The 27,225-nt window shown below is 44.9% G+C and overlaps 1 long non-coding RNA gene across 2 annotated transcripts in view; it reads left to right on the top strand.

Annotated features, from left to right (window-relative positions):
- The window catches only part of LOC109610103, a 149,462-nt gene that overhangs the window by 56,158 nt on the left and 66,079 nt on the right, over positions 1–27,225 (top strand). For both annotated transcript variants that reach the window (XR_003122752.1, XR_002192617.2), the window contains exon 2: positions 8,292–8,341. This is a non-coding gene — a long non-coding RNA (uncharacterized LOC109610103). The remainder of the gene's footprint in view (positions 1–8,291; positions 8,342–27,225) is intronic.

Raw genomic sequence — 27,225 nt, forward strand, 5'->3', positions numbered from 1 at the left:
ATCGAGCTATCATTGTAATCCGACATTTCAATCTTAACAGGCACTTTAACGAGACGAACAACTCCATAACAGTCATATATTAATTCCGGTTTTATTTTATAACTTAATAATATACGAATAATGAACGAAATTCACTTAATGATCCGATTGCTATCTATCATTATACACAACATTGTTTTAATAAATTCTATTCTATTAAAAAAAAAATGTGAATTTTAATTCTTGTCATTCTCGGTGAAGAGATTGCATTTAATGATTAAGCTGTTGATCGAATATCCCTTTTTTCAACGGAAGAGAGAGATGCTCTTAAAAGCAAAGGGCAGAAGCGGAGCATCAACCCCGCCGTCGCTAACTCTTACATTTGTCACTCTGTTAATCCCTATTAGATCAGACCGGATTTCAAACCCGTTCTATCCCCCAGGCTATGTGCTTTTGCGTGGCAAAGAGTAAGCTCGTTTGAAAAGTGAGCACACCCCGCGGGATCGTGTCGAACATTGGAGAGGAGAGAAAAGGAGGACGCGAGCGTACGTGTGTATGTGTGCGTGGGATGGGGGACAGAGAGGGAGGCAGAAGGTACCCTCGAGTCTCACTTTTTAGTCGCGTCATAAAATACGACTGAGGTTAAATCGATCTCTTGTGTCGGGGCAAAAATTGAGCCTCGTCGAATTTTCTCGCGCGTGTGTTTTCTCATTAAATTCGCGTTCTCGATATACGATTATATTTCCCTTTCCGTGTAAAATAACGACTTATTTTCAACGTTCGAGAGAAAAGATTCGCGCATTCTATATGAATCTCACAAAAGAGCGACGATCCGGTCCGAGTGGGTGATTAACAAGTTCTCCGCTCTCGACGAATGCGAGTAAAAAAAAAAAAAAGGAGAGTCTCTCGCTTCTCGTTTCTTCCCTTTTTCTTTTCGTTTTCAGCTTCGGCCGCCGAGAAGGACGACGACAAGGCCGTCGACCCTGATTGTTGAGTGCTATCGAATGCTAACGCTGGAAAGCGTCCACGACGGCGTGCTTGGGTTACGTGTCCTTCGGCTTGTCCGTGCGAAACGGACAAGCTGCAGACGGACCAGCGACACGTCCTAATACCCATCGTGAGTTACTAATCCTTTAAACGGATTACCAATTAAACGTGTCGCCCTGTTTCGTAGGCCGAGATGTACGAGGGAACGCGATAGGGGCGAGGGGGGGGGGGGAAGGAGAACCGGGGAGGAAGGACTCGAGCTAAGTTTGGAACCCGACTATATCGCAACTCGTTCAAAGGGGGAGGAGGAAGGGTGAGCGAGAGAGAGAGGCAGGGGGCAAGAGTAGAATCGGCGCCGCTACACTTGCGAGGTGTTGTGTTCTGCAACGGGTGTTACGTTTCAAATCTCAACAGAGAGATCCGCTTAAGCGCACCGCGCATACAGCTGCCAAGCGTTGCATACCTCGCTGTCATGTCACAAAACTCGACACTGCCCATCACCGTCGTTATCATCTCCGTTGCTCGCACGACGCGATCTCACTCTTTCAGTCTAACTACGCATCTCCGTTGCTGCCGGTTCCCCTCATCCCCCTTCTTCTGTCTCTCTCTTTCTCCTCTCCCTCTGTTTCCGCGTCGCTCTTTGTCGTCGCTAACTTGTTACATGACAGTTTTTATTTTCGCGATGTGCGAGGTTTTCTTGTCTACGTAGTCTCTCGTACATACGTACGAATATACGCCAACCAGCTCGCACAGTCCATCTGTCATTTATGATCAACTACCATCCTCCCGGGACGTCCTGGCAATGCCTCTCTGACTGAGGCTGAAAGCCATCCGTCCGGGGACGTGAGTTTGAATTCGCGAGTCATAGCGTGAACGAGAGAGAGAGAGAGCGAGAAGAGAGAGCCCTATCTCCGAGTTGTATCTGTTATCTTCTTAAAGCTGACTCTGCTGACTCGTATAAATTTATTATGCCACTCGATTTCTAAGAGATTGGCATTGTGCGCGCGCATAAAAGAATATGTACGGGAATAATCTCGTCGCGAAAGAACAAAAATTCTATTCGCCGAACCACTGACGTAGTTTGCGTCGTATCACGTTTTCACCTATTCGAGATATAAAAATACCACTGCGCGAAAATCGCCTTGATCTAGCGAGACCGTAGGATTACAAAAAGGGGGAGGATGCCTTTCCAATTTAGCCAGGCGAATCGAAATCACGACGGAATCATTGTTAACGTGAGGTTTTTCCGAAGGGAGAGAGAAATTATCATGGAAAGGAGAGAGAAGAAGGAGGAAGGTCGAGAGTTACATCTCGACGACGTAACGCGAATGGATTCCACCGTGGAAAACATGTCAATCACTTCGAGATCCCCCTCCCCTGCCTCTTCCGGGCGCGTGCACCCGCTCCGATTGACATCGTTCCTGGCATCTGTTGCGGGAACCTATCGAGAGTCGGCTTTGTTAACGAGATACGCGCGTTACGCTTTCCCGTGTTACGAATAATACGCCTGTATTGACGCGATTATTTGATTCGGAAACTCCGCTGGAACTTGGGAAGATCGCCTCGAAAAACGCGGAGGCAGCTTTGCCGTTGGCAAGTCACACGCAGATGTAAACATTTGCTGCTTTGCCTGTTACGCGCGAAATGAAGACGACGTGTAAGAGACACATCGAGAAAAAGTCATGAAGCAATATGCCTTATCGTCGTCGCCAGACGACACCATCTCTGTCTCTCTCTCTCTCTTTCTCTTTCTCTGCAGCAACGTTAGGCTTTGTACGGTAATCGCGGTGACTCATCATACGTCGGCAATCAATCAACTAAGCTCGATCGGTCGTGAGATTGACAGAGTAAAACCACACACGTGCCATTCGCGACAACGGCGGCGGCAGATTTCCAATAATGATACTTATCCGGTGTATTTATTAGAGTCTTATCGACAGCTGAACGAGACCACCGTCGTGAATCATAAATGCAATATTATTAATTATACGGCCTCTAATAAATTGCCGAATTAGCATCGACCGTGTTAAAATATTATCCTTTATAATAATCTCGATCGTATTCCGAAGATAGCGTTCTCGCCAATATCATTTTTGCATAATGGCAAATACAGCTACGCACATTTAACAAAGCATGAATATTAATATCTTTAAAATTTTGTATTATACATAATAAATATTATATTATATATAATTACAATTTTATATGTATAATTATATATGTATATTATAATACAATGTACAAACACACATTATATATAAATATTTTATATAAATATTTATACATGTAAGATATTTAACACATGTGCATGCTTAAAGCCATTAATATTTTTATGAGAACTGTTTTCTCAATTATCTCGTGACTCAATTTCACATATTACTCGATTGAGGGAAGGCTAGATTAAGAATACATCAAAGTATAGTGCATTGACGTGGCTAACAAAGATAATCGCTGATGGGAGAACGAAGTGCATCGCGATCGCCATCGCGTGAATCTCTGCTGGAAGCTCCTACGAGAATCGGAAGGTGATAGATGGTCCGATATTATCTTAAGTGACGAAGTCACGCACGCAAGCGAGCATCCGGTCGGCGCAATGTCGCTGCCGTTGTTGTCATCGTAGCTGGCGGAGCTTACCGGAGGACGCTGGTTATCTCTTTGGGCTCTCGTTCGCGGAGGAGAGGCTAGGTCGCTTGTGAAAGAAGCGCTTAACGAACTGACGACGACATTATTGTTGTTGCCGGGACCCCGGACGGATTCGGCCGACTACCCGTTCCCTTTATCGGATGAAGCCAGAAGGCAAACCGTTCTTCTTCCTTTCTCTCTCTCTCTCTCTCTCTCTCTCTCTCTTTTTCCCTTCCTCCTTTAGCCCTTCCACCAACGATTTCCTTCATCCGTGTCCTCTCGCTCTCGTTTGCACGGAAAGAAAAATCGTACAAGCGAGGGAAAACGAAGAAGAAAAGAGAAAGAGACAGAGACGAAGGATTTCTCTCGATTTGACTCTAGGGGTAGGAGGAAGGGACTTTAATTAACTCGCCGCTATCTTTTTTGGTACGTGTTGGTATTTACGTGTATCAACGGCTTGAACTTTCAGTCGTCGTTCCGAGGCACTGGAAAAGTCTCATATCCCTCTCGTTTACGATTTTTCATCGATGTATACTCGACAGATTTCTCTCTGCGCTCTTGCCTGAATACATATTGCATACGTTTCTCATTATAAAGATACGAGATTGCGCGATTATATTCGCCAACATATTTTACGATCAATATTTCATGACATTAATGTGCCAATATACATAGCGCGCGTTTTTATATTCAACGATAATTATAATCAAATGCGACTTCGTAAAGTTAAACTTGCAAATATCGCAAATTGTTAAATCAACTTATGACTCTATTTCGTTGCGATCATCTCGTGTGCGTTTCGGGTTATTAATTTGCCATATACATAATTTCTTGTGAAATTTGTAAGAGAATATCTCGATACGATCATTGAAAATGTATTTGAGCACACGCATATACATATATGAATACACGTATTGCACGTGGTGGCAACACGAGCGTGACAATACTATCGTCGTCGAGGCCATCTTTCTCCTGGATTCATTAAAGACTTTTATCGGGAGAACACAGGAGCGTCTATGTACCAATTCACTTAACGTAACCAATCTAAAAATGCTCATCAGCAATTTAAAACGACGAGGGCTTCTGAAAGGACAGCTATGAAGGACGGGACGGAAGGGTGTAGTCGATGAGATGGTCGGAGAAGGACGAGAGGGAAAAGAGACTTTCGTGGCTCCTTCGAAACGAACGGAAGGGGCGGTCGGTGGTGAACCGCCTCTGCCGCGGTGGTGAAACGACTGTCTTCATGCGGCCAGGAATAGAATGAAGAGCAAAAGGAAGTACAGAAGGATCGCGTGAAATCTAACAAAATTCTTAACGCACTGTTTTAACATGTGACGCGTATTGAGATTCATTTTACGAATAATTTATCGCTCATTATTATGAGCAGAATTAATGTTCCGTTTTGTCCGCAGATTTAAGGAATAATATAGGGTTTATTTTGTAGTTTATAATATTAAATTGAAAGAAATTTTTTAAAGCAGATAAGAATGCTATTTTACAAAATAAATATAAAAATATTTTATTTATTAAACTTTGAAGGAATAATATTTGAGTAACTTAATATCCTAAAAATAATTAATAACGATATTAAAAATTTCATGAATAATATTAAAGAAATGTTTAAATATTGACAAAATTATATCTAGAAAAATGAAATTTATATAGTTTAGAAATTTCGTTCAAATCCTTGTTAATTTATGAAGAATGATATATAAAGAAGGAAAAACAGAAAGAGAGAAAATAAATGAGAATACTTGATTTATTTTACTCTATTAAATTTTCGCATTTGTTAGAAAATGATTGGCTTCAGGCCCGAAAGAAAACATCGTCCGCTCCTGCGAAAGACGGAAGCGTGAAAAGAGAAAGAGAGAAGGAGATCCATTTACGGAATGCTCATCGACCGTCGTGGGCTTTTTTCCGGATGTAGGGTGTATTCCGTCCTCCTCCCCCTCCGTAGCCGAACCGCCGAGTCGAGCGAGAAAAGGGGAAGGGGTGCTTTTCGAGAACGCGCGAAGGAGGATTACTCTGATTCGTTTTGGCTTGCAGATTTCGCCTTTTCCAACCGTCCCCCGTGCCCATCAGCGTTCGTACCGGTGATTCGCTACGCGCGATGGGGTGAGAATCTTGGAGGAACGGGGACGAGAGGAGATGAAAGCAGAATGGTTTTGCCGGCATTGCGATAACAGTGAATAAAATTCTTCGATCTCGAGGCTTTGAAAATAACGTACGTGGGCCACTTTGCCACGGTATTGAAGAAAGATTCGTCCGAATTCTCTCTGAGAAAATTTGCCTCTCATGGGAAAATCACTCGTTGCGAGGATCAGGACGCGTAAATTATTTTAAACGTTGTCGAGAACGGAAAATCTTGGATCTATAAATGTTGAACGAAACAAAAGCCGCGTCGCCCGAATGGCGGAATTAATAATTCCGTACGGACGAATTCATAAACAGGCACTCCGAAGCCGTAATCAAGACGCAAGTGTCATTCGTCACAGCGATAACAGGGAGATAAGGCCATTGTCGGGTCTGCGGTTATCGGTTTTTCCAAAGGGAAGAAGGGTGGGCAACGAGGTAATGCCTCCGCGCAGCCGTAAATCATGGTGTTTGCATAAAATATTAATAAGTGACACGAGTCAATCCGGGATTAGATACAAGGGAAGTTGCGAGAAGGGGGTCTCCTACGATATTCGCGCCCGCTACTTTATCTATCTCTATTTTATTTTGTTTGCGCTGGCTTTTCCCACACGAAGGGTCGACCCACCGCGTTCTCTCCTCCTCGTCGTTCGCGATACTCTCTTCGACAAATAGTAATAATGCGAATCGACACGTGACGTCCCGTTGTCGCTACAACGGTAAACACTACGCCTGAGGGAAGAGGGAGAGAGAGAGAGAAAGAGAGAGACCGAGGAAAACATAAGTTACTCTGCGAAAGATCAAAGGTAACCGTACCGTCTCCCGTCATTTTCTTGACAGATCTCGATCGTAGATCTCTCGATTTAAGATTTTCTTGAATTTTTTGGAGGCGAATTTCGAACAAATTAATTTAAGCTATATTCTTTAAAGTGAACAGCGGCGTGTTGCTACGAATTCTCTCGATCGAGAAGCGGCTTTCGCGATGACGCGTGTAGGATAATTGCAAACGGCTGTATCAGTGACCCACACTCCGTTCGACACGTGTCGCCCCGTGCGCTCGTTGTTCTTATCTGACGACTGCTTTAGAACGCGCCGAGAGACACTCTCGGTTGTATGTATTACTCGTAATAATATATTCTTATAACCTGGCGTATACATATATATACAGATCTCCCCTCTCAGATGGCGGATAAAGAGACGGAGAGGAAGCGAGAGAGAGAGAGAGAGAGAGAGAGAGCGTGCTGCTGCAGCAGCACACGCGTTTGTCAATGTTTGCCGGTGTCGACACCCACCTACTTATGCAAATCATTTAATTTAACCCCACCGCCGCGTATCCCGAGAGAGATCGTATCTCGAAACCTATTCGTATTCATTGCCTCGAAGCGGGGAACGCCACTGCTCGACCCACAGCAGCCATACGATCGCGTTTCTCTTGTCCCGATGCTGCTCTCGCCGACTTTATATCGACGTAAAGTCTTGTGCCACGCGTACGTTACGCGTTACCCGAAGAAATATCCGCGGAAATTGATGTATGTACCTCTACACCTATCTACCTGTCTTACCTTACCTATCTCTGATTCAACCGCGCGACCATAACGCGAACACATATATATACATCACGCCGGTTTACGACGCGTGAGGAGAGAGCCGCGTCGCGTTCCGCTTTTTATTACAATGTATATGTATCTCGTATTTGTTACGCAAGAGGCGTCCTCGGGTTAACGAAGGAAAATATTACCTCTATTTTATAACTTGGCCACGAGAAATCAAACTCGTACGTAATTACGTAATTAAATGCTAATTTATTGCTCATTTGTTGCTCTAAACTGCCCCAATTATATTGCTCCTACCAATTACCAAGAAACTGAAATTAAAATTAAAGATCCGAGTGCTGACTTAACATTTCCGTTTTCAAAACATTTGTAGGGAGTAAAAAAATGAATGTATTAGAATTAATTAATTATGAATTAATCGTTCAAAGTAAAAATTTCAAAAATATTAAATAAACTTGAAAGTTAATCGAAATTGATTGAAAAATGCTCATATCGCTTAAGAGTAAATTATGTTAATGCAATTAATTGTTCTTTCCTCCAATTTCTTAATTGCAAGTATAAAATGTTTAAAGAATGAATAATTTTTTATGTTGTTTATTTTTTACTTTTTTATTTTTATTAAGATGATTTCTAAATTTATTTTCGGAAAATATGATTTTTCAATGCTCGTAAAATAAGTTTTCAGTTATTTTTAAATTATTTTACAAGAGCAATATATTTGATATTAAAATAATAAATTAATAATAAAGAAAGCATTTTTTACAATTTTGAACAAAATTATATCGTACATTTGAATTTGATTTTTCGGTGAGAAAAGTTTATTGGATATTTATGAATATAGTGTCTGCAGACTTGATGATGTGCATATCTTAAAATTTATTTAAATGCAGTAATTATAAATTGACATACCTATTAAAAAATATATTATAAACAAGTAACAAGTCTGAAAAATAAGTAAATATGTAATAGTATGAAAAATTCCCACTTGCAACTATAAAAAAAATTAAAATTTTTCAGATGAGAATGGAAGAGGATGGACTTCGAAGCAGGATAAGGAGCAGGATGCGGTGAGTCCTCATTCAAATAAAATATTAACTAGTTAGTTCTTAATTTCGCATTATATATGTTGACGTTAAATCAAAATCAAATTTGTTAAAAGAAATTTCCAAATGTTAGATTTTGGAATTGAGCGAAAAGTAAGATTTTAATATCAATTCGCACATAGCTAAATATAGCTATGCAAGTAAATGCATAAGACATGCCTCATAAAATGAAAGAATGTGCAATTTAATGTCATTAATTTTATTCACTTCTAATAAATATATATATTTAAATTTAAATATTTAAAGTTGAATATTGCTGCTATTTCTTGAAGTACTGATATTAATATTTATAAAACGTCATATATAGAATATTTTAGTGTTCAACCTTATTCAAAAAATACGTAATGGATACGATGACATTGATAAAGCACATATTCGACATTATATTCTGTTTGTGTTTCAACTATAAAAAAATTCCATTAAAAATTCTATCATAAAAATGGTTTATTGTACTGTTAACAAAAATGCAATGAGACATGAAAAATAGTATCAAAAATTTTCTCGCGATGGAAAATTTGATCCGACAGGTAAAATTACGCGTCCTAATCAAATTTAAAAATTCTTTTCTCATTGAAAATAGACAAAACGTTCGAAAAAACGAGTGATTAAAGATAAAAAAAACGAGAAATAATTTGACAAATTGCATCCTCGTATTAATAAATAAATGGCAATTTTCGTTGAAAAAGAAGGGTCGAAATTAATACGTCGCATACGCACGCGAGAGCGCAAAAGCGATGTAGGTATATCGAATAAATGCGGTGATTGAACGTGCGGTAGCGAGCGATACGATTTCATTACCGCGGCGGCGAGTGGAAATCGGGAGTCAACGATTACGATTGGCCGGCGATCGTGTTCGGCGCGTCCAACGGCCGGCTCGTGAACATCATGGAATGACGTATCGGTCGTGCGGTCGTTTTAACCGTTTTAAACGGCCCGGCGGAAAACGAGTGTCGGCCAGCCACGCTGAAAGCCGTGTACACACACTCGTGACCGAAGACCGGACGGATGCTGCGAACGATATGATATCGATTCCAATCCGAGCCCCCGCTCAAGAGAGCTCGCGCGCGAGGGGCTTTGGCGGGACACTGCTGAATTAGTAGTATTGTTAATGCAGTAATCGAGTGCTTCATCGTTGGATGATTCCGGGGGTGCGGGGTGAAGTGTCACCGCCACGCCGGATGATGAGAGATGGTCGTGTGTAGGTGTGTGTGTGTGTGCATGTATGCATGTACCAGTGTGATACAACGTGTTATCATTCGGCTAGCGTGTATATTGATGTTGGATAGCAAAAATTTCGTCGCAGATGCGCTGATTGTTCCATCGATGGAAATTCGGCGGATATTAAACGCGAGTACGCGTTGATGAATTTTCCGACATGATATGATGACGTGTCGTGATTTGTACAAAGATTTAATGAGACGAGAATATTTATTTAATTTTTTTAAATTGAATCCTTTCATATATATTTTTTTTTTGTATTTAATTCTTTTACAAATTTCTCTCGTATTTATTAGTTAATTATTGTTTCGCTCGTATTTTAATCCAGGCGTTTTATTTCTTAAATTTTTATTATTCTTGGAGAATTTACTCCGAAAACGTTAATAAATGCATCGCTCTTTCTCTTTTTTTCTACAGGCGCGATAAAAATTTTTGTTTTAACGGGTGTACTCATAATTTGCGTCAGAGAACGAAATAGAAGCAAGAGGTCCATAAACGTTCGCGCGTGTATTCATGTAGACGACGTGCGCTCGCCGTTTGTCGCCACAGCCGACGTTCATTTGTTTTTCCCAACAAAATAAAAATAAAAACCGGCACAGTGTTCCTCTCCTCCCGCATACACACATTGGCGTGACTCGTGCCGACGACGAATGAAAGCAATTACAAAAGCCGGCGCAGCGCGATTTTTCCTCTATCAAAAAGATCATTCGACTCTGCGAATTGGAAGCGTCCTCCGGAAAAAAATAACCCGCGCTTTTCCGCGTTTATTTATAAATTTGACATCTGTCAAATTGTGAATATTTCTAACGATATATATGTTTACGATTCTCTCGTTAAAAATCGCCTGATAAAGTAGGACAGTCGCGCAAAATTTCAAGTCATTCCGCGATCCTCGACGATTCGCGACCTCGTCTCCCGAAGACGATTTGGCGCAGCGCGGCGTAATATACTGCCGGCTACAGTATGCGGAGAGCGAGCGAAATGTACAAACGGCCGCTCGTGTATTCATGTACCCGACGTGTACCCGCCGTTTGTCGTCACGGCCGACGTTCATTCGTTTTTCCGGGCCGAATGAAAAAGCCGGGCGGCGGCGCACGTAGCGATTTACGCACACAATCGCGCGCCGCCCGGTACGGCGTACGTGGGTGGCGTCGCGACGCGATGCGACGCGACGCGACGCGACGCGACGCGACGCCCGGCGTCGCGCGAGCGAGCGGGCGGCGTCGCGTCTAGCCCGTTTGTCAAAACTCTTTATTGCCGTCCTCCGGGCGCTGTATTCAAAGCGAGGACTCGAATGTACACCGGTCGGAAAAGTGCACCGCTTCAGTTTTATACATATATAAAACGCGCGGGCGGCTCGAGTTTTATGATTACCCGCGGCCGCGAGAAAATACGCGACAGGACATGGACGTCGACACGTCCATGTTTCGTCCACGCTACCCTCCCGTCCCTCCCCCCCCCTCTCCCGCTCACCCTCGGACCGACTCTCACCGACTCTTGGAACAGGCGCGAATCCGGCCGAGTTCGCCGGTCCCCGAAGAGATACGTGTCAAAAACGGCCGCGTGTTGCGAATGATTTTATTTTATTTTATTTTATTTTTTTTTTTTTTGCAACTCGCTCCGCGTTTCTCCCGATTTCCGTGTACGCTCCTCCCGGTTGGAAATTTACGCGCGAATCAAGGCAAGAGAACGCGATAATTCTGAAATCTCTCGTTATCTCTCGACGCAATGATATTTAATCATCAAATGCGAGCGATACAGCGCGAAACGTTGTATTTCCCGAGCGAAACTCGCCTTCCTCGTCGTGCTGTTCATTAGCACTGACGTTCAGGTTTTTGCCTGAATACAGAATATACCGTGTATACGTACGCGTATGCATTTCGCGAATATTTTCATGAATAAAAGCGCGAATAAGGATACGAGCACGAAGTATTAGCGGAATAAAATAGCCGTAATACCGACTATGTTGAACATACTCGGAGGTTGTGGTGAAATTTCGTTTCTATAACACTCTAGTGTTCGTGTGTGTGTGTGTGTGTATGTGTGTGAGAGAGAGAGAAAGAGAGTCGTAATAAATTTTCATTTTTTTCCACCTGGCTCTCTTGCCTCTGGGCAAGCGTCTAGTTATAACTTTACCGCAGTTAAATGTTTCAAATAATTAATGAACAATGTCTTTCGTATATAAAAAAAAGCTATCGAAGCACGACACTATAATCATTTGTACAAACCAAGTCTGGAGAGTTATATTTTTTGATTTTTCTGTTTGTTATATAAATTTCATTTTGAGTAAGATTATTCTTAGGGTCCATTAGTGGCGCAAAAGTAACGCAAATTAGCAGACAATACGATAAAAAGAGAGAAAATATTTTTACGGTACAAAAGACGAAGGAGGCTCGTGTAGGCCTAAGTGTTACCATTCCATAATAAAATGGTTCCTTTGTTCTCTCTCTCTTTCTCTCCCTCTCTCTCTTCCTCTCTTGTGCAAGTACATATAACTTTTGTGACAAGGAAATCCTGCACGCCCCTTGGGCGCTCCCGCGTGTTCGTTGTGTACATAATACATATGTATGCATTGAAAGGATTTGGACAAGAACTCGTGTGTCCTTTCAGGGAAAGGGGAACGTCTGGATCTTGAATAGCAGAACGGGAAAGTAGACTGACACCTCCAAAGTCGCCAAGCATGACGTGTCTTCGAATCTAAAGACACGTCGGTTCGAATCGTTTTCGCTGATATCGCGATAGTGACAAATTCAATTTAAGACAGCGCGATAAAACCTGTAAATTTCTCAATTTATATATTTATTCTACTACATATTTGTATGCACAAAATAATACGTATACACGGAATAAATATACACACGAAGCGCTTTTCACAGCCATCCTCGCGTTTAACGACTCGTAGTTCCTCCGATACGGGAATTGCCAATTTCTTGATCCAATTCATCCCATTCGCCGTGCCACATGTGGCATTATAATTTCAACGAGATATCGTGGGAGAGAGTTGAAAGCTGTAAAGGAAGACAATCACACAACAGTCGAGACACGGCATCGACGTCCGATTGTATAACGCCTGTTACGACACGCGCTGCGACACCGAAAGTCCATGCAGCGAGGACGCTTAGCCGAATGAATACACGATGTGCATTCTCTGCCGCGCACAGGGGTCGGCGTACACAATGGGCATAAAATCCGAAAAAGGGGGAGACTGCGGATAATTGGCTGGAGCCGTTTGCATAGCGTCAAATCGCGAGGTCAATCCGCTCGCATTGCGAACTCGTCCCTCTCCCCCTCGTCGCCCTTCTTTCCTTCCTTTTCTCACTCCCGCGTCCACGCGCTTTTCAGCGGTCCCATCGGGCAAAGGGGATGAAAATCGAGATATCCAGCCAGATATATACACATATATAGATAACGCGGTCATTCGCGCCCGCGTCTCCGCATCTCGCTGCACGATTGTACACGTGCTTTTGTGTACACACGCTTGGCGAAAAGCCATTTTTTTTTTCTTTCGGGGAGGGAAAAAGTGAGCGAGCCCCCGATCGGGCCGGTCATTGTTAGATTTTATTCGAACGTATATCGGGATTTACCTGGGCTCCGACTCGCACAATGCGGGACAGAAAATAGAATTTCGATTACGATCTCGCGCATAACAGGACGAGTCTCTCTCTCTCTCGCGATATATATTCGCGCGTGCAATGCCGATAAGGTCGCGCGACATGCAGTTTCGCGCGGGCGAGATTCCGAAGGCGCAACACCCTCCCCCCCCCCGTCTCGGATCGTCGACCAGTCCAAGAATTTGGTGCGCCGGCACGTAAACGGGTTTGTTTTTCATACGGGACGGAGCGCACGTAGCGCGCATTATTTATGAGATTACCGGAGATTACGGGAAACGTGATACCGATATCAAGCGGCTCGTTCCCAAGACCGATTGCTGTGTCGCGAGGTACGTTTACACACTTGCCGTTGTATCGGTGATCTATCATCCTCCCGCGAATTTCGCTTCGAGCCCGCGATTTAATGGGAAAAAATTGGCCTACCCCGCCCGTCTTCGATTATTCGGCGGACATGTATACGTGATTTCATTCGCGAAATGCGTCCGCCTTTCGTTTTTACGCGTCCCCGAGTATACTTTATTGCATTTGGCCCTCTCTCTCTTTCTCTCGTCTGTCACGTGTGTCTATTATGCGTCCATAGAGCCGCGAGAAAGATACACACCGGGGGCCCCGGGCTAATCTGGCGTGCTCTTAGGGTGGATTCGTCGCGCGGTATCGCCACTCCGATAAATAAATCAACTCGTAAGCAGCCACCATTAGAGTCCTGTGGCGTGTACGCGAGTCACACCCCACGCACGCACATCTTTCCTACCCCCTGTACGCGCCATCTCCAGGGGACCTCTTTGAATATGTCGTCGCTAGTCGATGCGCCATTCGCGCAAAAAAAAAAAAGCATTTGTTGAATCGCGGATATAACAGATGTCAAGAATTATATAAGGTTCGTAATCCAAAAAATTGTATAATTGTGAAAAATATACAAGTACATACTCTGCCGAGATTTCGTGTAAAACAAGAAACTGTATATTATTGGATATCAAAGAGCGATTAAGAGAGGGAAGAGAGAAATTTCTATTTTGAAGAGAAAAATTCCGAGAAGAGCTCTCATCCCTCTCTACGCGAAGAATATCCTTTTCTTGGAGAGGAGAAGATTTTGGGACGGTTCAAGCAGAATAATCCCCGTCACCGTGCCCGTCTACCGTCGTCGACAAGGGTGGAAAAAGTGGATAACACCGCTGGAAGCCGGGCCCGGCTAAGATGATGAATCTAGCGCGGAAGCACTTATGACGTACGACTCGGAAAAGCTTGGTAGGGTGACTCGCGTCGCACCCTGCAGCTTTGTTTTCCGCATCAGTGGCACCACCCCCGCCCCGGCTTGGATTACCCGGGGTGATCAGCTATGAAATTAACTCGCTCTCCCTCGCGCGCGCGTTCTTTATCACTTCCTGACTCCGGCTCCCTCTCTTTAAAAGAACCGCGTAAAATTCCACTCGCTCTACGATGGAACGGTTAGATTTTTTACGACAACATTCGAGTTAAATAAGCTTCAAGATCGTCAAGCTCAGAATATAAGAGGCGTCAGTTAATAACTTTCACATTTTGCGCATTATACATCGTATACTCGTTATACATATATAAATTCGATTTACATTTTACACCCTCCCCTGAATGCTCAATCTATACAGGCTGTTTGCTTTTGTTATCTCGCTATATGTTCCGACCGAGTCAGTTATTTTCAATGACGCTTTATATCGCAACCAGCAGCATTGTACCTTTAAGCAAACAACGTCATGAACGCAAGGAGCATTCTCAGCGTCGAATGGCGTTGAATGGACGCTTAATTTACCGAACATACCGAGCATACATGAAAAATATCACCGCGTTAGAGTCGTGATCTGGCTGGATCGGCCGTGGATCATCTCACCGCCGGTTGATAGGGAAAAGGTCGCGTCATTCTCGGGAGGGAGGAAGGGGGCGAGAGAGCCTCCTCGATCATCCAGCACGTCGGCTGTATAAATATCTTCTTCCTGCCTATAAAAGATACCCGTAATTACGGCGCTTTCGAGCAGAAACACGTCCGGCACATCTACGTAGTCGATACGTCGCAACGACGCGATATAGGGGAAGGGGGAGAGGGGGACGGAGGGTGAATCGAGTTAGCTAGCGGCTGTTTTGCCATCGCACCGAGTCGCGATTGCGTTACTCGGTGAGATCCGCGGATCAGAGTCTCGGGCACGTTCGCGTGAAAAAAAAAAGAGAGAGAGAGAGACAAGCAGATATAACGATCCGTTTTTAAAAAACTCGTGGTGATTACTCCAAACATCTGTCTCGAGCGACACGTTTTTCGCGCTCCTGCGGTCGAATCGAATCGCGTATACATATCGGAGCACACGATCCCCTCGCATACATATTTCAATACTTATCGGATATCCAAAAATTTGCAACGATATGAGCGAAATATAGCGCGGAGCTTTAGACGGTATTAGCTATTTTTCTGTATAAGATAGAGGACTTTGGTCGTAAATCTGTTTATGCCAGTTTTCAAGATATCTATCGTATAATGATATGTCCTGCGGCTCTGTGTTAGAATAGAACGACGAGCTTATTCGAGAGCCGCGAGAGAATCCGTCGTCTATATATCCGCGCAGCTGCCACCCCGGAGTTCGTATTATGCGAACACCATCTGCATCTTTTTCGTGCGAATGTATGAATGCCGGATACACACGTCACGCGTATCTACCTACCTTACGTGACACCGACGTCAAAAGTTTTCGACAGAGCCGCTCGTGGGTCTGAAACACGCCCGGCGAATGTCGTTTCAACGAGATCGTCGCGCAATTTGGGAAACTTCTTTAGAATCCCCTCTCCCCGAGAGGCAATTGCGCGAACTTTCCGATGCCCCCGGAAGCCAATCTTGCGGCTTTGGGAAACCGGCAACTTCCAAACTGCTGCTTTTTCAGAATCTTAGATCTCTCCTATCTCTCGCTATTCGTCTTATTTGTAATATAAACTTTGGAGAAGTCGATTATCCTTTCTGTCATCGAGCCACTTTGTCGAGATCTCCGTATCAATTTCTCGTATCGATCTTCGAGATCGAAAGAGCCCGAAAAGATTGACGTAATCAACAACGTGTATTATTTACGTGTAAAATCGTTTCTCTTCGCTTCTCGCGGGGAGGCTTTATTTCTGCGCATTTGCTTAAATCACGTATAATTCGTCCTTGATGGCACTTACCCAACTGAACGCACGTAGCGCGTTTCTTGCTCGTTTTCCTAGACTAGGCTTGCAAGTGGCTCAACGGAGCCGAATTGGGGGAGAGAGAGGTTACTTACGACGCGACGCAGGTAAGTAGCGATGTAAGTGGTTGTAGACAACCCGGGGCCCGAGCGTCATAAGCAGCAGCCGCTGCCTAATGAAACTACAAATCTCCTCGCCCTTTAGGCACCACCTGTTCTTAGACGGGGCTGACACCGCCCGCTCTCCCGCAACATATCCCGCTTGTGTGTGACACACGTTGCTTATGAGATTCAAGATTATTGCCCCCCGCGTCAGTCCGCTGACACACCGGTGTCTCGGAGACCGTTTCCGCGACGCGACACGTCGAGTAATTGCGCGCGATTAATGTTGGCGTCGAATTTACACTGAAATCTCAAGCCAGAGGAGATTAAACCCTACTACGCTATTCTATGAGACTTATCATCCGTGATATTGAAATACTTGTCAAAGTAACATTTATCGAGGAACCAAAACTAGATTGTTTGCTCTCGTTACGCCAGATTGCAATCTGAGAGAAAATGAGACAGGGCTATTATAAAAGTACGTAAAATATTTACGTATGACATAATCTCCAATCGGATTGATTTTCCTTTCATGAAAAGTAGACCCTCGTTTAGTAATAATTTCCTCAGTTATTCTCGCGTGCGCATTTCTCGTCCTTCTCTCTTTTCACCGTTAGGTAAAACGGGTGCGGAGGGCGCGCGTATATCGTTTCGCCTGGAAATTCGTTCGGGAGCGATTTTACGTAGCCATCGCGGTTCTATCGGCAGGGTCCGATGGCGCTCGAGTCGTTGTAAAACAATTATACGGTGTCGTCCGGGCGCGCAATCGATATTTCATCAATTCCATTGTCATTGCCGGGCAATCCCGCGTGTCATGATTATTGTTTGCAGGCCGCGTGTACAATGAAAGCGCCCGCTATTGCCGCTGGTACGGAAGAGCGCCGGGTACAGGGGCTCTGGCGGAAAGAGAGGGAGGGGGTCTGATAAACTGCGCCCATTATCAACCGACGATTTCGTACTTTTCACAAACACGTTCGTTCCGCGCCTATTCATCCTCTTTCTCTATATCGCCGTCCCTTTTTCTCCCCGCTCCTCTCTGTCCCGTCTCTCTTTCTCGTCCCTTCTTTCTCTAGCTTTCTCGCCAGGTCGTCTATGAACGCGTTTCTCTCCCTCGCGCTCACTCGGACACATTGATGTTTCATCGGGCGTTCCGGCGATCCATAAATAAATGCGCTTGTTACCTACCTACACACGGCGGACTCACTCGTAAAGCGAATATTCTACACGCTCGACATTAATACGCATTAACATCGGAGCGTTGGGTGGGCGTTGTTGATGTACCGTCGGAAATCACCGAGCCGAGCTTGTTAATTCGTTCGACGTGTCACGGCCAGCGTCGGGGCATTCAACAATAAAAATTACGTCGCGTTGTTTTCGTTATGTTTTTTTTGCTCCTTTTTTTATACCGCTCCGGCGATTCTTCCCGCGACAAAATCAACGGCGACAAACGCAACTGTAGAACCGTAGACGACGGCGGGAAGGCGACGGAGGGAGAGTCTATGGCTCGTAAAATGATTAATTGGAGGAGTCGTGGAACGAGTTCCGTTCCAATATGTAGGTCCGGCTTTGTCGTGCGAAGCACCAAAGGCCGCGATCGTCGGAAACGACCCGTCCTCGTCGCTGGTCATCAATGACGATCCCTGGTTTTAAGACGCTTAATTCAATCATCGTTCCTCGCGTATCCCGCCCGATTCGCTTCAACACACGTCGTAAAAACGTTAACGCGATTGTTATCACCCTTGGTCGTTTCGCGTCTCCAAGATGACTCATAATATCGAGCTCGAGGTGTACACAGTGGGAATTAACGGGCGAAACATTTTCCCTCTCTCGACGTGAATGTTTTTATTTTATCGAGGGCGAGATAAACTCTCCGATGTGACAGTTTCCCAAATTGTTGGTATCTGAAGAGGATCGTTCGCGAATTATACCCAATGTCACGATGCTGAAAGGAAAGGAATACTGCCGTGTTTCTTTTTCATGGTAAACATCACAACGCTCAGAAATGTACGTCCGATTGCGATACCAGGCGGTAATTTCTATAATTAAATTCCCGTGCGTTGTGTACCGATGCGAATAATTAATACCGAGTCGGGAAATATCAATCCAGCCTTTGCGATGTATGCGCAGCATTAAAGTCGTTGAATAATTCGCGCGGAGAACGAAGAGCGATGACGGGTAACGAAGATAAGAGGTGACGCGCCAGACAATCCGGTATTCCTACACTCGATTCCTCTCTTTCTTCTCCGAAGCGAGCGATGAGACTTGATTTTCTCCGCGCGAGACGCGCTTGAAATTCACGCGGCTCTCAATATCACGCGGCGGAGCAGCAGCCGCGAGACGCGCGGCATCAAATATTCAAGATTTTACCGATGGCGTCAGCCACGCCTGTCACACCTCGCGTTACACAGGTTCTCAGCCCTCCTCCTCCTTGAGTTCCGCCGCTTCAGCCATTTAGCTGATTTAGCGACTGCGGGAGAGCGCGGAACAACCCTCCTGGTTTTCCGGCTCTCGCCGTGTTCCGCGTGCCGTGACACGCGAATCGAATTTGTCAAAGAAGCCGTTTTCCACCTTCGTGGCTTTCTTTTCTCTCCCGTCAACGCTCTGCTCCGGTTGCTCTATTCCGCGACGCGGGACCGAGCCCGAAGAATGAGGCAGCTGTCGACAAGGCGCCGATTCACCGGATTCCGTTGAATCTCTTTTTTTTTTTTCTTTTCTCGAAATGATCGATACCGTAAAAAGTTGCGACCGGTCGAAAACGACTGGTCTAAAAGCCACACTCTCGAAAGAAAACAATACGTACAACGGTCGATGAGGGTATAATCACGATAATTATACGTCTACGATTGAGAATAAGAAGAGACACGCGAGATTTTCTGCTTGTTGCGATTTCAACTGTGCAAAATATCTTGTACGATAACGCGACTTTTTATTTTATTCAGTCAATTCTCGACTTTGCGGACGCGATTAACGCCGCGAAGCGGATCTCTCCTCGGAGATCCGTTCGATATAATCGGATAAACATCAGTCGACGTGTAATCAAACGTGGGTAGAGGCCCCTTATGCGGAGGCGCCCCTTATATCGGATGGACGATCGCGATCAGCATATATATTTGTATGCATTTGCACTCACCGGCGAGAAACGAGTTCTAAACGACGGGTAATTTGAGAAGACTACCGGTGACCAATCCGGATCCACCCCCGCGCGCGATGCCAGCAAGAGAGAAGGGTATTATACGCGGGGGTTTCATACATAAAAGGGGCCGAGTGGGTCTCTCCTGATCCGGGTCTACAGTAAGTAATATAAGGGTTCCCCGCGACCCTTCTCCGCACAAGGGTTGTATTCTAAGAGGGCATGAATTCAGCGGGCGCCTCTTCCCCGTCCTCTTCGCGACTTCTCCTCTCTCTCAGAGTCGAGTCGAGTTACATTGCATAAGTAACGTCATGAACCCCACGACCCTCGACTGTAAACTGTGCTTATTTGGCCCAACGCCGGAGTAAGAGCTCGCCTTGGAAATAGGCGAACGACCGTTCGTCGAGTTGCGTCACTCGTAACGATGGAGCTCGCCGAGAAATTGTTTTGTTCGCAAGAAGAATATGTATGCGTGTTTTTGCACATATATATATATATATAAATTATGAAATATTATTTAAAGGATATTACAATAAGGAAAGGATGCCGGGAAAAAATGGTCGGCTCGATTTAGCAATGAATAGATTGTTAAAATCACGCGTGAGACGAGTGCTGGGAAGGAGGCTGGTCGAAGCTTGGTAGAAATGAGAGGCGGTAGCGTGTAAACATGTTCCTAACAGATCGATTCACATGGCCCCGGCCTCGCGTATCCACCTTCTGACACAGCCAGACGGTCTTTCGGGATACCTGAGCTCGGGCTGAGTGACAGCCGCCTTCTCCTCGACAAGCTAATACCAACCTGCGTCTGTACGCGCGCTATAAAGAACGAGAATGGAATAAGGGAGATGAAGGGGGGCGAGAGAGGGAGGGGCCCCTTTCGCGTTTTGCAGCTTTCCGCCTTCGTTTTGCCGGCAACCGACGTGTTAATCAAAATGTTAGACAAGCCACTTACACGATCATCGTGACGTTTCCATTTAGACTACGCGATATGTTCCGGACCCTTTATACTACGCTGAAGCGCTGATCCCGTGAGCGACGGCGCTGTGGCTCGGCTGCTAATTAATAGTTACAGTAACAACGGCATGTCGCTTTATTGCCAGCCCGTATCAAGTCGTGGCAACGTGCATTCTTTTTTTCGTGTCTGAAACGCGCGCTGTTTTCGTTTATATGTATATATTTGCAACCATAAGCAACGTAATTGCCCATAAAGAATACTTTTTCTTTTGTAATCAACATTGATAAAAAAGAAAACGCGTAGTAATTATAAATCCGTCGAATTGTATATTCTTTCGAGCGTGTCATAGAGAAAAAAGGAAAAGATGAAGAAAAGCAATTGCAATATCAATATCGTTTTTATACGCATACGTACATTATATGGGTGGGTATTAAGAAGATATAAAGACATACTTGTGTAACGAAATACTAAAAACTAAAGTACGCTGGAGAGATGGACGAGGCAAGCGCCCCGAGATATGCAGCCCAGCGGACTTTGCGGCACAGACAGTAGCAAAACAACCGATTGTCCGTCTCCCTCCGTCGCTGGTCCATCTCGCTCCGGCGGTTGTTTGTGGAAACGACAGAGCTGTTTCGGTTCAGAGACGAGCGAGAGAGCCCGCTCGGGCCCGACGAGTGTTTGCCAAATGTTTGATCAAAACGTTTGTCGTTTCTCGTGACGAGGGGTTCCGAAATTAAATGCGAACGCCCTGATTGCCAATATTCGAAATGCGTCTGCCTTTGCCGAACGCTGGAAGCCGCCAAAGTAAAAATTCAGCCGCGCAAAGTGCCATCGACGATAATAAAGAGAACGGGTTAATATATCGCGTTCGTTAATTAACCGTCGCGGAGATTTTTTTCAAGCAGTGATCCTTCGTGAACGGCGCACTTTTGCGCGCAAACATCCTTCTCGGGGAGATATGCGCGCAGCTCACATCACATCACGCCGACAGAAACGAGTAATATTGATACAATCGCATTTTCGCGCTTTGTCGTCCCTCGTTCACGGACAAAGTCCATGTTCCACACCTCTATTCACGAGTCGACGAGCTTGTCAACGGATAATGAAGATATTTCCTCGGCAGGAGGACTTGCGCGCGGAGGTTTAACTCCGTTCATATCCCAGCGCACGCATCCTTAACCACGTTTCCCTCCTTACCACACACACACGTACGCACACGCACGCACCACAAAACGGTCGATCTCTCGCAATCAGACATATATATGCAAGGTACCTTATACCGTTATTACTCGTGGCAGGCAGTCACTGAAACGTTCAATTATCCATGCTGCCTGCATCACGAGTTATTGTGGAGCCTTATTCGATCCGCGCGCTGAAAACAGGCTGCCTCAAAAAGTTGCCCTGAATGAACGTCAAACGATGTTTCGAGTCATGAATGTCAGGTGCTCGCCTCGGTGAATCGCCTTCTCTCCACTCTCTCTCTCTCTTTCTCTCTTTCCCTCTCCTGCTCACTCTCACTATCCCCACCAACTTTGCGCTTCCATGACTGGGGACTTACGTGGACGTTCGAGGGATCCATGGGTCGCTAATCAGGTCCTTGGCCGAGCATCGACAGCAGCAGCTCCTTCTTCTTTTGTACCCCACTGTGTATTTTGACGGGCCGAAGAATGACGGACCAATTACGAGGCAACGTAAGGCCGCGGATTTTGACGCCTGAATACGCCGCATACCTCTTACAGTCATTATGCCGGCGAGAGGCTGGTGGACTGGTCCCGCTCTGAAGGCTAACGAGCGATAAATCGCGTGGGCTCTTCTCGGGAAGAGGCCGTGTCGTCGACTACTCGATGGAGAAACGAGCGAGCTGTAGCGACATGAAAAGCACATTGCAGCTACCGTAATAATAACGTAAATGAAGATTAATTGATAAACGAGCGAATTTAATCGTTTAATGTAGCGCGATATCATTTCTTCGGCTCTATACAATTGTATTTTATTCAATATTCGGCTATATAATTTATGATATATATAATAATTTTTTATTATTCAGTAGATTAACTTGATCTCTACTTTATCTCGTAAGAATAAGGTAAAATAAAAAAACGTATTTCAAATTTGAAATAAATATTGCCGGTTACATAGATTTAATTAGTTAATTAAAGCATAGCTCTTCTTATGAATCCGGATTTCAAGCTCACTGTCGACGCAGTCGTAACAAATTTAAGATGACAACAAACGAAGCATGTAGCCGTCTCCAATATTCTTGTTCTCGTACTCGTGCAATCTACTCCTTCTCCTTCGCCGACGCAGACTCTCGGGAAAGTTAGGCGAATGAAAAAAGTTGGCGCAAACCCTCAAGAGAGCGCTGAGTAGTTAGCGGACTTTGGAATAATCTTCATTGAAAAAGTTCGTCTAAACCTTAGAACGCCGTGGCTTGTATGCCCGACTCGATATGAAGAGAATGAGATATTTTAGTTAAAGTCGCGATAAAACGCCAACGAGAGTCAGCCGCAATTAAAGAGACTTAAGTTTTTTATCTAGTTGCAGAGAAATTAGTGAGGCGAGAATTTTTTCTTTTTTTCCCCCCTTCCCTATTTGTCCTTTCTCGCGTTTAATCTCGTCGTAAGTAAGCGAACCGGTGTCCTTACAATTCTGCTTTTCTCTAGCGTGAAATAGAATACGCAAGTTATGTATATATATTCTCTTAGGTCGAGTTTGTAAAGGCTCGTTTTTCAAAAGGCTGATTTTTCGGTTAAATCCGTGTCGTTTTTAGAGTAGTAGAGGGTTAGCGAGGTATACCTGTCACGTGGAAAAATCCGCCATCGGCGAAAGAACAAAGACGAGAAAGATGCCTCCCGTTCCACTTATAAACACCTCTTACAATCCCAAGTAAACAGATGTATTCTCTCCTCTGTTGGATGTTTAATAACGATCTTTACATCTGCTGTTCGTGTCTTTTGAAACTGTCCATTGGGGACAGAATAAGAATATTTTTTTTCGTACGATATATTGGCCATGAAAATTTACAGATACGAAAATTCGCAAGTTAGGTCGTTCAGGAAAAAAATACCTTACCTATTGAAGGAGATTGTTCGCGCAACGGGCGCGCAAACTTATGATATTTAATAATTCGGTTGACGCCACGAACATCTGCCGCTCTCTCTTGGAGGGTTGTAACCCTTTACCCGGTCTTATTTTGCCTCCCCCCTTCATCTTCTTCCTCCATCGTGCCCTATTGTTTAATTAATCATGTTGTATTAATAAAACTCGCCTAATTGAATTCACTGATTTCACATCGTTAATACGAGTTTCATTTAAATTGAATCGCGCCATCTCCACCCACCTTACACCATTCATCCACCCTTCTTCATTCTCTCGTCCTCTCTCTCTCTCTCTCTCTCTCTCTCTCTCTCTCTCATTCTCTCTTTCTCTTTCTCTCTCCGCTTCTCCTACCCGTCAAACGTGCACCGTCGCTGTGAAACCGGAGCCACCCCTCAAATTGTTCTTTTCCTCTCACTGTTTTATTGATCTTCGCTTCCTACAGCTACAGAGCTCTAAAACGATTTAAAAAAGCCTATTTCTCCTCGCCACGGTAAGCGCAATAAGTGCACCGAGAGATTCGCTCTCATTCCGTGCACTTTTACCCATTGATCGGATATCGATACATGTTGTTTTATAACTCGTGTCAAGAGCGAAAATAACAAGTCCGATATCGATATAAATCTATAATGCGATAAATCGGGGAAAACAATTCAAATTTGAAAACTATTTTTATTCTATTCTCCTCTTGTTTTCTCTCTACTATTTTTCTGCCCTCTATTACGCATTTATCTATCTATATAAACGTGCTTGATTGATTTATAAAACATAAAGATCTAATAAGGAATCTTTTTCTAACAAAAGCATAAGCGCATTTCGTTAAATATATATTATAGAAAAAGAAAACATCACAAGATCTGCCAGAAACTCACAATTCAATAATATTTTCGTATTGTTTCAATTCACTAATTTCAATTTTGATCCCTAATACATTATACGTGGCATCTCTACATGAGCTTCGAAACACCACATCAGTATCCGCGCGAAGTTGCCTTTGCCAATAGACATCACGTGCGTCGTTAGGGATATCAATCGGATGTGAAATAAGGCTGGTGCACAGGAATGTGAATTAATACTTTCGAGCGATACTTTCCTTGATCTCACGAGGACGCGCAGGGGAGTGAACGACAAGTGCGAGTCACCGAACCGACGAGACAGGTCCACAGGCCTTGACTCCAGGCGGCGGAATAGGTGCCCGGACACGTTTACGGCACTTGCCATCAGGGTGCGCCAGGCTGGCCTGGGGTATAAGCTTCAAGATCCATATAGGTGCCGTTCAACTGTGTTGCCTACCCCAGCAGCTTGCGAGCTTATGGGAGGAGCATACACGAGAAGGCCGTACCACGAACTCCGCCTCCATCCGAGTTCTTGTCTTGCTGCAGGAGGCGCTGGTGTACCTGTCGTGGCACACGATCCGCACGAAACGGCTGCTTCACGGACACGCGTGGATGTTGTGTCCTCGCGTAGAGACGGCATCTTGATGCCTTCCGGATTTGATACGGTTCAAGCGTCAGAACAATGATTCGAGTAGCTTGTCTTGTATAAGAGAAGGAACGAAGATCCTCCTTCGTTGTACACGCACGAGCAGCTAACTTTTGTCTAGAAATACTATGAAATACGAGATGAAAGCACCCTTCTCATCGCTAAGGCGATAATAAGATTCTTAAAGGTATAGTTAATCTTGAGCTAAACCTCATTACTTTGACATGACTCTGATGAGGAATTTGGTTTTCAGATGTTTATTTTCAACAGCTACCGTCACATTATAATTGGGTGTAAAAAAATTAACAAAGGAACGCACAGGGAAGGGATGCTATTGTATGTTACACTATAAAATTTGGCAAAGTTAGATCATCATCTCGTAGCCGTAAGCGGTATACATATGTATATATGTACGTATGCAATATGCTTCTCGCACTTGGCGGAATGTGCAGTGAATAGTAGTATCCTCTTATATAAGGGCGGAGCGTGATACAGACATCGGGAAGACCGCGAGCGCACCACCGTGTCCGCTCGTTCCTTTATTTCCGCCCCGTGCCTTTTCACATCGTGTTGTCTGTTTTTTCCAAGTTGTCCAAGGGTCGGCCGCCAAGTTTATTCAGTCCGCCAAACTTTGTAGTACACCGTGTCGACCGCCAGAGGGCAGTAGCCCGACGGACAAGAGGTGGGAACCGGAACTGAACGCCTGGCCCGGACATAACCGTCTCTCTGTCCCTCCGCTGCCACCTCCGGATCTCCGCCAACCCTCCGCGCTCCTTCGACCGCGCGCTCGCGCGCACACATACACGAGTCGCGCTTTGTCCGGTCTCTCGGACGCAATTAGGGTGGGTCTCGGCCTTCAACCCCCTTGGGGGTGCCCCTTCGCTAAGTAGAAAAGCGTGTATCCACCTCCGACCTCGAAAGGCGGTGGGGTTCGTGTCTGGCGGACCCCGACGAACGGACAGACGGACGAACGGACGGATGGACGGACTGACAGCAGCTGACTACCAGCTCGGCCAACCTATTCCATCTCCAACCTCTGGCTGCTCTCTCCCGTGTCGGATTCAGTCCCATTTCCTAGACTCGGTCTTGACCAGCTTAGAGCCCTCGGTCCTAAGACAAACATTTCGATGTATCTTTTATAGCGTGCACGTATTCGTCGTTCTCTCACCTACTAACTTTTATTATGGCGGACATTGAAAGGTGTTGTTGACTATTGAACGATGGAACGAAAAATTAATGCCCGTATAATTGTTACACGTACAAGTCGTGACACTTTATTATTAATATTAATATTAATTTCTCTCTCGAAGAATTTACAAAAAAGTTTTCAAAAATTGATATCAACGGAATATTTTACTTTATGCGGAGAGAAGACAATTTTTTCAAGTCTTTGGCGTATAATTCCAGCAGCATTATCCCCGCGGGACGTTTCAACGTGAATTGGCAGATTTATCGGTGAGATCTTAATGCAAGATGGCAATTGAATGCCGACAGTCTCGTCTAAACCAAACGTGTAAATGGAGGTAATTCTCGCTCGTCATCCCCTACCCTCACCCTGTTAGCAGACAAACTACGAGGGAGCTCTAATATTACGCGAGTACGTACATACTATTACATATCCTGCCAGCAATGCCCGGGCAGCCGCGATACGGTCGGTTGGTAGAATATCCTTTGGAACACCCCACAAGGGGCTCGTTTGTCTAACCATCCCTCCCATCCTCTCCGTGGCAGCGTTCCGCGAGCACGTGGTTATGCCCACTTCGTCATCGAGCAGGGAACGCACGAATAGAAGTGAGGGGAGGGCAGGGATGTATCCTGTGTGCTTCGAGAGAGACCGCACAAGCCATTCCTCTACGCTACCTATCTCCACCGTCGTTACACACTACCACCACCACCATCACCATCCCCATTATCCAACACCACCGTCGTCTCTATCTTCTCGGGCGCGCGTTCCCGGCGGCCCATTCGCCCCTAAATTGTGAATAATGTTGATTATGTAAAAAGACTTTACGAGACGTTATTACCGTCATTGCGATTACGATGTTATACGAGTCGCAGGGCGCGCGCGCGGCCCCGCGATG

This window comes from Camponotus floridanus, unplaced genomic scaffold (genome assembly GCF_003227725.1).
Source record: "Camponotus floridanus strain SB8 unplaced genomic scaffold, Cflo_v7.5 scaffold20, whole genome shotgun sequence".
Taxonomy (NCBI): Eukaryota; Metazoa; Arthropoda; class Insecta; order Hymenoptera; family Formicidae; genus Camponotus; species Camponotus floridanus.